We start from the raw sequence: 9,747 nt of genomic DNA, 5'->3' as shown, positions 1-9,747 counted from the left end.
AGTGACACCAACGCCGAATGCTTGGAAATGCCAGGAACTGCACAACCCACAAAAGGGAGTCACAGCCCTGGCTAAGGAAGCACCCACATCTGGGCTCCTGGAAGAGTAGTAGCTCTTCTCTTTTTCTCTTCACCTACAAATTGGTGAGCAAGGGCCGTGTTTCAGCTTTGTTTGTGTTATTGCTCTTTTAGCCCCAACATTAGGCAGGTCCCAAGGTCTTGTGCTGCAACCAGGAAGAATGAAATATGCAGACAAGAGGAGGGTGAGTGAGATAAATGGGAGGTTTATTGAGCAATAGGACAGCTCAGAGACCCACAGTGGGTAGCTTCTTTCTGAAACCAGGGTCTTGCGATAAGTGTTCAGCTCTGAGCAGACAGGAGGCCCTGGGGAGTGTGACCCCGCCCTCCTGGCAGGATATTCCATCATCACCACAGCTCTCAGTAGAGAGGAGGCCCTGGAGTGGGTTGCTGCTCTCTGCAGGAGAGCCATCTCTTCATCTCTACAGCTCTCAGCAGAGAAATGATCCAGAACGGATTGCTTGTCTCTGCAGGAAAATCATCCCAATAGTGGGTAGTTCTCTGCCACAGGTCTTCCTGATGTTCTCCCTGAGTCTGGGGCTTTTTTCAGCATCAGACGGGAGAAAGTCTGTGCTGATTAGGTCATAGGTGGCCATAGGCAGGCACAAAACATGCAACACATGTTCACACTCTGGTCTATAGGACTGGTAGCCCAGTCCACGGGCTTCAGGTCCTCCTTGGTCAGAAGGTGGAGCCTCACCAGTGACCCTCACCTTCCTGTCCTGGATTCTGTCTGCCTCCCACCACCAACCATTTTGCCCAGGTCACTCGTACCAAGGAGCATCCAAAGACGAGTGCTGATTTGTACACAACCCCCTCAGCCTCCCTTCCACACTCATCAGGGCCCAGAGTCCAGAGGGTTCAAGACAGCAGTGGGACGGTGCATCAGCACTGACCCAAGTGTGCACAGGCCCACCTGGGCTGCGACAGCATCTGGGCTTGACCACAACCACACTCCAAAATTAGAGCAGGTGCCATGAGAAATGAGGCTGTCAGAGCAGACACCCCCAAGCTGCAGGAGAAGGGGGGATCTCCTGGACCCTGGAGAGCACTGGGGAACCTCAGTTGGTAACTGTGACATGGACAGCTTCAGTTATGCCTTTGGAGCGACTGCCCTGCCAACTCGGGAGGACCAGGACTCCCTCTTCTCCCAGGCTCCCATCAGCTCCGAAGTGTACGCAGCCTCGGCTGTGCCCTCTCTCTGTGTTTCCCTGCAGAGGTGACAGGTGAGATGCAGGTTCACAGCAGCTCTGGCCAACCCCACACAAACAAACCCAATGCTCCTGGGTGTAGTTTAACAAGCCCCAACTGCACTCTCATCCAGAAGCTTGCAGGCTAACAGGAGGCAGTGGGCAGTGAGGTAGAGGCTGTGGTGGAGACTCCAGACCTGGGACCAGGTTCCATTTTGCCATGAAAGGGTGTGGGTGACACAGTTGGCTGCCTCAGGGACATGGAGCACAGGCCTGACTCATGATCCAGCAAAGGGGAGTGCCTCCAGAAGAGGTTCATGGTTCCCAGGCCCAGCAATCAGGCTGGTCACCCCTATGGTGGGTGGATCTTGGAAACACAGCCTGGGGTGGATCTGCATAGAACCTCCCTTCAAGACCCGGGAGCTTGACACTGTTAGCAGGATGGGCACAGTGGCCAGATAGCTGGCCAGGTCCTTGAAGCAGGTGCCATTTCTGCTTCTCACCCTGGCCCCCTGATGGATGGCCCCAGCTCTGCCTTCTGGGCCTGGCATCCACACATCTTGTGCGAGCAGGACACCACCCCATTCCTATCTTCTCCTTGGGGCCCCTCTCTGCCCGTCCCTTTTTGCCTGGCCGAGCTGCTCCCCGTGGGCAAAAAAGTAAGAAAAAAACTGATGACTGAGGAGAAGTAAAGAATGGGTGGAGATCATCGATATGCCTGTTTTCCCAGCGCTTTGGGAGGCCAAGGTCGGTGGATCACTCGAAGCCAGGATATTGAGACCAGGCTGATCAACCTGGAAAAACCCCGCCTCCATTGAAAATACAAGAATCAGCCACGCTTGTTGGAACGTGCCTGCAGTCCCAGCTGTTTGAGTGGTTGAGGTGCAAGAATCACTTGAGCCCTGAAGGAAAGGATTGTGGTGAGCCCAGATTGCACCACCGCACTCCAGCCTAAATGACAAAGTGAGATTTTTGTCTCCAAAAGAAAACAAAGAACAAGAATGGGCGGGAAATACTCAAAATGATCAAATTTTATTGGTTGCTTTGATGTTCTACAGCTGAAACTCAATCACAGACAAATTAGTATTTCATTATTTTTCCATCAGTAACTCAATAACTAGACAATTCTGATGGATAAATTGCTACAACAGATTAAAAGTTTTCATTCAGGCACTTTGTTTCTCATACTCCTCGGTAACCGTCTTTCCAGGGATAACGTTCTCATCAATGCAGAGCTTTAGCTTCTCTTTCTGACTCTGTAGGACACGGGTCCCTGAAGTTCTCATTGACGTCACTTCAACATTTTCTTCCAGCCTTGCCCCCTGCTGTTATCTTTTTTTTTCCCTAACACTGAGCACTTGCCTGTGATTCCTTTAAGTTGCATGTGGCCTGGACACAGTCACTCATCCCAGTAATCCCAGCATTTTAGGACGTTGAGGCAGGAGGATCCCATAAGCCCAGCTGGAGCAACATAGAGAAATATTGTCTCTAATTGTCTTCAATAAAACTTTTGGAATTATTAAAAATGGAAATAAGAAAATAGAAAAATAGCTTGAACCCACATAGTATATTTTAGTGTCCAAGTGCCTGGAAGAGAACTTTGGATTTCTCTACCCCGCTAGGCACGCCTTCCCTAGCAGCAAAGATGGAGCTCCAGTTCCTCAGATGGTGATGAGCCACAGAAGGGCAGGGGGTGGGGCCAATGAAAATCTTCTTGGGCTGCCTGACTTCCCTCAGTGTGCACATCAGCTCATCCTGAAGTGGGGTGAAGATCTCCCGATCGACACGAACCAAGGAATTCAAACTCTCCTCAGGGGCAGGATACGTCTCCAGGCTTAACTTGCTCAGCCCGCTGTTGTGGCGCAGCAGGTCCTTCAGGGCGTCCATAGACATGCAATTTCTGCCAAAGTAGAAGGTGGTGAGCTGCGAGCTGCGGCTCAGGCCAGGCAGGATGGCACTGAGTTGCGAGTAGTGGATCTGACAGCCCTCCAAGATGAGGGTCTCAAGAGTGGCAGAAACTTTCTCCAGCAGAGCTCCGAGGGTTTCAAGACTGATACAGAACTGCAGCATGTAGCTGAGATTCAGATGCTTTGGGTAAGCGAGTCTTGGGTACTGGTAGAGACACCTCAAGTCCTCTTCCAATAGGTAGCCACAAGTTAATTCCAAGTTCTCCAAGGGGTTCTAGAGGCACCTGTGGAGATCAACAAGTTAATTCTGGACAATGGTACAAGTTAGATGAAGGTAGTGGGGAATAACCTCAAGGAAAATGCCTGCTTCAAACAAACACAACTTTGTTCCCACCATCTGATGATGGTCGGCATGCAGGTTGCTGCATGATGAGGACTCTGATCATTCAGGGGCTGTCCCATTTTAGCCTCAGCCTTTTCACCATTACTTGTGTGATTGGGTCAAGGCCACAAAATCTCTAAAGCCTTTTATCTTCATCTTTTAGCAGAAAACTTCATCTCTCGGCCACAGGTACCCGGTGGGAGATGTGTACAAAGAACTCAACCCAGCAAAGTCTAGGGACATCAGCTAGGGTTACCTATTGGCAGGAGCTCCCTGACATGCCTGCAACTGCAAACCAACTCTCACTTTTTACCACTGTCATGCCTACTCCCTTACCTCCATCCCGGAAGCTCGCATTTTCCATGTCAATTACCTTTTCTGGAGTTCAAAGCAACCTTTTACAGACAGGGAATTAGAGACAGGATCATTCGTGATCACTAAGCTGGTGAGGACAGACCTATTGTGAAATGCACAGGTTTGATGCACTTTCCCTCCTTGCATACCCTCGTCTATTGTCTCTTTGACATCATCTCAACTTGAAACACACTTTGTAACAGGAAATTCACATGTGCACCCCCAGTAGAGCTGAAACCCTCACTAACTAGCTTGTACATGATGTCCTTCTCTAGCTTTTACATCAGGTGACCCCTCTGCCCTTATTGGAGCAATCCTGTTGTAGTCACTCCAGGACATAGAACACTGAATGGGACAATGTGTTGACCTTCTGGTGTCCACTTCACTGTGATGTTGCCACTGGCTGGCACACACTACACGCCTTCTAGTGTTTGTTGTAACAAAACAAGGCGGTGCTGTGGTCTGCCTACAAAGTGTATGATCCTTTCTCACCTGATCAGCTGTTCCAGGTATCCACTGTAGAAGGTTATCAATTTTATTTTAAGCAACTGGAGGTGTTCCAGCCTGAGGAACACGGAGCTGAATTTGACAACTAACCTTCCCTCGAGTTCATTGTCTGACGTGTAATGATGGCACCTGGAGAAAACGAGTTTGCGAAGATTCTTCATCTCCTTCAGGTAACAACGAAGCTTTCTTATCAGTTGTGGCCAGGACATGTTGCGAATTTCCAGCTCCTGAATACTATTCAGGTGGATTATTTTCAATGACTTTCTGAGATATTTAATCGGCATTAGATAAATGACCAGCTTACTGCAGCACAGGTGTACTAAACCTCTCCTTTGGTAAACCCACTGAAAGAGGCATCTCAGGCATTCATCCTGGGGTATTTCCTTGAGGCAGATGTCTATGAACACCTTTAAGGGCTGGTGCTCTTCCATCCTTGGACAGTCCTCTGCTGTCTCCTTCTTACTCATGGCCTCTGGGAAGCAGGACAGGGCCCAGCCTCCAGGCCATATGGCCCAGAAATTCTCATCAACATCCCGCAAATCCAGCACTTGAAGTTTCCACCTCCTGTGGGTAAAGTAAGGGAGAGGCTCAGAATTTAGAAGGTCCCGTCTCAGACCTTTGCTTTCATTCTCATCCCATAAGTCAGCTACTCCTGTCCTCAGTGCTCCCTGTTCTCTTTGTCTTTTCTCAATCCCTTTTCCTTTTTGATTCTGACTGGTCCCCACTTCTATTCCCTTTACCTTCCACTGAGTAAAGGCAGGTTTCTGTTCCCACAGTGGACCCTGTATGGTGAGCAGTCCTTTCTCTGAGGATCTGGACAATGGCCAAAGCCTCCCTGAGCTTCCTTGCCAACACCATCAGAAGACTCTGGGCCACCCTTGGGCTACTTCTCTGTCTGACCCTGCTGTTCTTTCCCTGGACACCTGAGTCCTATCTACCAGCCCTCCTGGGTCACCTCACCTGGAGCGATTCTTCTGTGTTAGCAGCATATGAAGCCCTTCCAGCAATGCTTTTAAGGTCTCCAGATGAAGCGTCTTCATCAGTGATCCCAGAGGCAGGTGGGTGAAGGGCCAGGCCTGCACACTCACCATCAGAGTCTGGAAGAGTCTCCTGCTGAAGGCCTCCATGAAGAGTGGGAGATAGAGCACCTGGGTAGCTCCTCCACGGCAGAGATGGCCAAGGCTTGGTCTCTCAGCAGGCTCTGCACTGCCAGCTCCAGGAGTCTGGGTGGGGTCTGGATGCTCATCCTGATGGATCTGCAAGGAAAATATCTAGAAGGCAAATGCAGGGAAAATGTATCCCTCTCAAGGCAAACAGAATCACCTCATCTTCCCCAAGACCACTATCATTGCTCTAGTAGAGGTAGAAAAATTACCAGTTTACTCCAGTTCCACTCTACACTTGGTGGCTTCAATCTATACTTCTGCTTCTACTGGTACCAAGAAGAATATCTTCCAAACAGTAAGAAGGGAGGGGTCAAAGAGACCACTGGCTTATTAACTTTCATCCATTGCTCCATTGAATCCCAGAACCACCGGACAGTGCCACTGAGGATCCTGAAAGCCAAGCTCCACCTCTTTGAGGAGAAATTTTTTGTCACTTACCACCCTAAAGCATTGAGAATGAGAGTGTCCTGTGTCCCCAGACAGCCTACATTCTCAGTTCACAGCATGAACATGCTGGGGGAACACTAAAGTGACTCCCTAAAATCGATGCCATTATTTTTTATTTTGAAAACTTTCTACCAGTAATGGACCCGGTGCTGTGGCTCATGTCTGTCATCCCAACACTGCTGGACGCCAAGGCAGGCAGATCACTTGAGGTCAGGAGTTCAAGAACAGCCTAGCCTACATAATGAAACCATGTCTCTACTAAATATAAAAAAATTAAGAATCATTTGACTCCAGAAGGCAGAGGTTGTATGGTATGAGGCTAACACTTCTCCTGTTGTCCTTCTCAGTTTCTCCCCATCCTCCCCTTTTCCCTAGTTTATAAGACAGGGGAAAAGGGAGAAAGCAAAAAGTTGGAAAGAAACAGAAGTAAGATAAATAGCTAGACGACCTTGGCACCACCACCTGGCCCTGGTGGCTAAAATAATAATAATATTAACCCCTGACCAAATCTACTGGTGTTATCTGTAAATTCCAGACATTGTATAAGAAAGCACTGTAAAACCTTTTGTTCTGTTAGCTGATGTAGGTAGCCCCCAGTCAGGTTCCTCATGCTTACTTGATCTATTATGACTTTTTCACATAGACCCCTTAGAGTTGTAAGCCCTTAAAGGGACTAGGAGTTTCTTTTTCGGAGAGCTCGTCTCTTAAGACACAAGTCTGCTGACCCTCCCGGATGAATAAAAAACCTCTTACTTCTTTAATCTGGTGTCTGAGGAGTTTTGTCTGCGACTCGTCCTGCTACAGTTGCAGTGAGCCGAGATCGCACCACTGCATTCCAGACTGGGTAACAGAGTTAGACTCTGACTCAAAAATAAGCAAATTGATAAATTAATTAATTTAAATATTGGCCAAGCATGATCATGCATGACTGTAATCCTAGCTACTTTGGAGGCAGAGGAAGGAGAAGCACTTGAACCCAAGAGGCAGAGTTTCCAGGGAGCCCAGCTCAGTGCCCTGCAATCCAGTCTGGGTGACAGCATCAGAATACATCCCAGAAAAAATAATAATAATTCACTGGAACTGAAAAAGTGGTGTGATGGTATTCCACAGCATTTGGAAGGTATGTATAGAAATGCTAACTGTAGCTGGGCGCAGTGGCTTACTCCTGTAATCCCAGCACTTTGGGAGTCCGAGGTGGGCAGATCACCTGTGGTCAGGAGTTTGAGGCCAGCATGGCCAACATGCAAAACCCCGTGTCTACTAAAAATACAAAAATTAGCTGGGCATGGTGGTGAGTGCCTGTAATCCAAGCTACTCAGGAGGCTGAAGCAGGAGAATCGCAAGTAACCGGGACGCAGAAGTTTCGGTGAGCCAAATCACACCATGGCACTCCAGCCTGGGCAACAATAGGGAAACTCCATCTCAAAAAAAAATAATAATTAACCAGAAACTGTAAAAGTGCTATGATGCTATTCTAGAGCACTGTAACTCCAAGATGAAGGTTCCAATACACATCACTTCCACATACTCACAATTACTCACTTTTGGACAGATCCTAGGGACAAAAATACGTCCCATAAATCCCATGATCTGCATTCTTCAGATTGGTGTGTGGGATACCTTTAAGGATTTTATGAAAATGAAAGCACACTTGGAGAATCACAATAACGCCAAGTCTATGAACTGTAATTGAAGGGCACAAAAGCAAATAACTTCAAATGTCAAGAAATAAAAATTAATCAAACTTTAAATTTTTAATGTATTTTTAAAAATTCCTTCGCTAAGAATTTTAAAATGACAAAAACCAAGCACAAATCACAATTTGATGGATGAAGACAAAACTACATTTAGAGGGAAAATGAAAGCCTAAATCTGTTCATCTCACAAAACAGACAGAAAAATATTCTGTGCCACTTTGGGATGTGTGTCACCATCCCTGACTGGCTGGCTGCAGATCAAATGGGCATGACCCTAAGAAGGTGGTGAATTACCAGCACTGGGCTCACTTTGCAGAGTCCTGGGACCTCAGAGAACCAAGCAGTAGTTCCAGGTATGAGTGCTGTGGGTCTCTTCTGTGTACCCTCAGGAGATTTTACAGACCTTTCTAACCCTCATTCTTCCATTCTCAATCACCAGCTTCCAATCAGAAAGTGATCCCTGAATAGATCTTGTAGTCACACCCACTTAATCCTGATTGAGTTTTCAACTTTCTTCTGACTAACAGATTGAATTAGATACATATTTATCGAAGTAAAAGAATAAGTAATAGGGTGAAAGTCCAAAACTCATTCGTTCATTTATTCCCCAAATATTGATGAAGTTTGGCAATAGATGACTTTCATAGTGATACAGGGAAGGGATTAATCTGTTCCTGATATTAGACCAAAAAAAAAAAACCTTAAGGTTTCCTTATTGGAGGATGTTTGGCCCATCAAAATTGTCAAAATGTTTCAGAGCTACAACAGCCTGAAGAAGATAGTGATGTCATTCCCAAGAAAACAGAATAAAAACTGTGTATATCGAATGGTCGCCTGGGTTTTATGCTATCTAACATAGCAGATCATGTGCACACTCAGGTAGAAGAAAGGAACCACTGAGGGTGTGATCTATCTCAAGACTAAGTGAAGGCTTCACTGAAGGAAATCAGGACAAAGTGATCAAGTGAGGTGGGGACTGATAGTATGAGACTAGGTGTTCTTATGGGAACCCGGAAAGGAAACAAGACAATATAAAACATGGCGGTTATCTTGTGGGCATCTAGATGTCAGGACTGAAAGTCTTTTGTCAAGATTGAGTTTGTTTATTGATTGTTTGATTGATTTTCCATCTGGCCTCCATCTGTCACACAGGCTGGAGTGCAGTGGCACAATTTCAGCTCACTGCAACCTCAACCTTCTGGGTTAAAGTGATTCTCTCACCTCTGCCTCCTGAGTAGCTGGGAATTATGGGTGCACTCCAACCTGACACACTTTTTGTATTTTCAATCGAGATGGGGTTTCACAGTGTTGGCCCGGCTGGTCTGGAACTCTTGACCTCAAATGATCTCCCCACCTCGGACTCCCAAACTGCTAGGATTACAGGCATCAGCCATCTCACCCACCCTAGACTGAGTTCAGAAATTAAAAGGAGAATCATCAAAAGAGATAGGGCAGACTCTTAAACCAAAACGTTGGCTTTGAGAACACAGAGGGCAGGTATAGTCTTGGCCCTACTAGAAGGTAAAGTGTGTTTACCCACAAAAATGATGGGCTCCTCTCAGAAAAGCAGCTTGCAAAGATGGAATCTGAGAATGTGAGCTGGAGCAGAGGTCAGAGAGAAGATTGGGGCCAGACTTGGGAAGGGAGACTTTCCCAAGCTGGAAGTTACCCAGGTAGAAACTGTGGGCTCTACAGGATGTGAGAGAGAAATGAACGAGGGTCCATATGTCCCTGTCATGGTGCTTTCATCTGGAAATCTTTCCTTTAGACTCTGGGATCTTCCCACAGTGGAACATTTCCCAGCAACCATTGGCCCCAGTCATTTTCCAGGACCCTTCATCCAAATCTTAATCTCACCCACTCCCTTCCTACTCTAAATTGATAATTCATGTTTCTTCCTTCTTAGAGTCCTTTCCTGTTGCTAATATTGAACATAGAGATTCTTATCAGAGCACCACCATTAGGCCTACAAAGAAAGCTCAGACCCAGGCACAGTGGCTCATGCCTGTAATGTCAGCAC

General features: G+C 47.0%; 1 pseudogene; it reads right to left on the bottom strand.

Annotated features, from left to right (window-relative positions):
• Positions 1 to 2,900: 2,900 nt before the first annotated feature.
• Positions 2,901 to 5,663, bottom strand: LOC129060489 (PRAME family member 1-like; annotated as a pseudogene).
• Positions 5,664 to 9,747: the final 4,084 nt, after the last annotated feature.

The sequence above is a fragment of the Pongo abelii genome, chromosome 1 (assembly GCF_028885655.2).
Source record: "Pongo abelii isolate AG06213 chromosome 1, NHGRI_mPonAbe1-v2.0_pri, whole genome shotgun sequence".
In the NCBI taxonomy this organism is placed as follows: domain Eukaryota; kingdom Metazoa; phylum Chordata; class Mammalia; order Primates; family Hominidae; genus Pongo; species Pongo abelii.
The sequence above is the reverse complement of the archived record's forward strand: the minus strand, read 5'-3'. Positions and strand labels throughout refer to the sequence as shown.